General features: G+C 35.4%; 1 non-coding gene across 1 annotated transcript; it reads right to left on the bottom strand.

The window, feature by feature from the left end:
- Positions 1 to 2,992: 2,992 nt before the first annotated feature.
- On the bottom strand, positions 2,993 to 3,065 carry trnae-uuc (transfer RNA glutamic acid (anticodon UUC)). Its single transcript has one exon. It is a non-coding gene; the product is annotated as a tRNA-Glu (tRNA).
- Positions 3,066 to 3,248: the final 183 nt, after the last annotated feature.

Below are 3,248 nucleotides of genomic sequence, written 5' to 3'. Positions count from 1 at the left end.
TAAAAAATAAATAAATTAATTAAAAAAAACAAACAAAACAAAACAGGATTTTCAACTGAAACCCTACCCAGGAATATAACTAAGTAATTTGTTGTAATAACAGTTTTTTTTGCAGTGTAATTAAAAGCTGAATGTGATTCCTGGCATCTAATTACAGGTGCAAGAAATTAGAAAGATTTGGACTTATTACTATTGTTTAAAATGTTAGTTCAAGTGCCTGGCAATATAAACAAACAAAAAGAATCAAAGTATAATGCTTAGCAAAAGAATTATGTTTCTTTTAGAATGTAGAAATCATGGTGATATAAAATTTTGGTGAAAAAAGACTTCATTAATCTGGGAGTGCCTTGTTTATTTTACCAGAATTCTCACTGCCCAATTTATTTGGTGCACTTTGGTAGTACCGAATAAATTGTCCTTTGGAACTTCCTGCTGGCATCGACTCAACTCCGAGTTGAACCATAAACTAATTTCTGTCTATAATTCACCAGCTAGATATTCTGAACTTCACTTACAGCTCCACCACTAGTCATGACATCATTCAACAATTAGCATATTGATTGTCTTGTTGTTTAGAACTTGACACTTGATTTATTTTTTTATTTTCCCCTGCTGCCTTTGCTTACATAAGCTATATTTTATCATTCAAAATAGCTCTTCAGATTCATATACCATACTTCATTGGTTTTTTCAATCAGAAAGCAAAGTGGAAATGAAACTGTTACCAAAAAACAGTTCACCGAGAACGTGTTTGTAATTGAAGTCAACTAACTTTCCCTTTACTGTCCTACCAGTGCTGAATGGATTTAGCAAGAGTTTTTTTTAATTTTTTTACTATTATTTTACTGACAAAAACACACAGTGATATTGCCAGATACTGAAAGATTAAGTTGTCTTGGGGAAATGAGCAGAAGCATCCATGGAACAACCAAGAAAAATAAATCCATCTAGAATACAATTGGTCATAAAAGATGTAAAGCAGTGCAATGAACCTCATTCATAAAATCCATTTAGCACACTTTAAGTAAATTAAAGACTACATGTGTGCTGTTATAGATGTATCTCCAATCGTCAATAAAATTGGGATTCAAAAAACTAATTTTATCCTATTACTTTTCGATGATTAGAGTATGAGTCATAAGTTATTCTTATGTCTAAAACAAAGTATTACAGTCAAGAAGAAAGTGAGGAGGGATCTATGCGCTGTCATTATTGGACTTGTTTTTCTAAGATAAGTCTGAAGTACATAGTTTCAATGTGCTTGTGCTCTCTCTCCTTTTCTATAGTCCAGCACTATCACCCTGCCTCTAAACAGTCCTGCTGTTTGCCCAATGACTAGACAGGCACCAGACCTCCCAAAACCACCCTGCCCCACTTGGACATCATGAGAAACATCACTGAATCAAAAGTAGCTGAATCATTTACATCTTCATCTTTTGTGGCATTCCCTATTTCTTGTCATAACTGCCAGCTACATTTTAATGTTCACCTAATTTAAGGAAGTATTTTATTATGAACACATATGCTATTTAAGTCAACACTTTAAACAGCATTTAAATAATTTAAACCAAATTTCTGAATTCATGGTGAAATCCTGTCACAGGTCCTTTACATATCAAATCTGGAAATCACATGAAACATATTGCATGTACTTCTGTTTTGAGATTCAAGAAAACCTTAAGTCTTCCAAACTTTGTGACCAATATTTTCTTAAAAAAAAAAAGATAGAATTCCCAGCTGCTGAAAAATGACTTCAAAACAGGGAATATTTCTTTTAACACTGTTGTTAAGGATTAGGGATGAAAGGGCTTAAAGCTGAGTGTGACAGCAAGGACAAAAATGCTTTAAAGAGCTGGGAAAAAAAAAATCCTCAAACTCTAACATTACAGATTTTGAGAAAGCTCTAAGCCACATAATACTGGCCAAAATTAAGATAATTTTAATTTTTTGTTATTCATTCATTGTTCACAGGTTGTTTTAACCTTTTGTTCATTATTAGAGAAATGCTATGTTAGAAAGTTTATGAGGACTTTGGTAGAAAGGACTTTTAATCTCTGACACTAAAATATAAATATTGACATTTTAAGGGTAAGAATCCAGTATAAAACCACAGTGTGTTGTGGGAAGTGTGTTCCCATTATAAATGGATCACACTTTCATCCTAACCAGGAAAGGTTACTCTAGGGCAGGGGTGTCAAACTCAATTTCACCCAGGGCCACTTCAGGATATTGGCCACCCTCAATGGGCCACATTGACGGTACAAATCAGGAGTGCATCCCTGCTAAAACACACCCCAGACAAAAAGTTGACTTCCCTCATTCAGTTCTGTAGAGGTTTATAATGAGTCAATGGTCCAGGTGTGTTAGAGAAGGAATCTAAAGTTGCAGATGGTAGCTCTGGAAAACTAGACTTGGGCACCCCTAGCATAAATGTATAAAAATACAATGTCAAAAATAAATTAAACACCACCTCATATTGTTAAATAACTGATTTTATGTATTGAAGTTTTAAATATTACATTTGAGTTTCCATGGCCTATAAAATGCTCGGGGACCACAGGTGGCCCGCGGGCCTTGAGTTTGACACATGTGCATTACGCCATAGAACTGCCAATTGGTAATTGAAGTAAAGTAGCTTGGATTTCAAAGAAGCCTACAGTGAAGTTGATTGGCAAATGAACCATCACAAAACAGGAAGGCTCTTGTCTCATTGCACCCCAAGAGATGTAAAACCTACAAAAACAGTTTCTGTCTGGTTTCAAACCAAAGACCTTTTGCATGTAAAGCAAACGTGATAACCACTACACTACAGGAACTGAACTTCTCTGCTTTGATTCAGTTTGAGGTTCCAAAGTTGATGATGTGAGATGCAACATGAAAATCTCAACTGAGGCTTGCACTCAGATGCCTGGATAAAGAGTACAGACCATGACATCACAGAGCCCTTGTTGACCTTTAGTAAACACCTGTGATGAATAGAACATGCAAAATCTGTTTCTGTCTGGTTTCGAACCAGAGACCTTTTGCGTGAAAAGCAAACATGATAACCACTACACTACAGAAACTCTGCTCTTGTAGTGTTCCTGGTAGATGATCCACATTTTGTTAGAGACTAACGTCAACTATGGGCATGGAACAATGTCAAATACTTACAGATCCTCTCAGAGAGCACAGTAACTTGGTGAACAAACTGTCAGACTTGTGCCTAATTTCACATTACAGTCCATAAACTAAGCCTGGGATCAAAA

This window comes from Poecilia formosa, unplaced genomic scaffold (genome assembly GCF_000485575.1).
Source record: "Poecilia formosa unplaced genomic scaffold, Poecilia_formosa-5.1.2 Scaffold18, whole genome shotgun sequence".
Classification (NCBI taxonomy): Eukaryota; Metazoa; Chordata; class Actinopteri; order Cyprinodontiformes; family Poeciliidae; genus Poecilia; species Poecilia formosa.
Note: the sequence above shows the minus strand (reverse complement) of the source record. Positions and strands in the feature narration are given on the sequence as shown.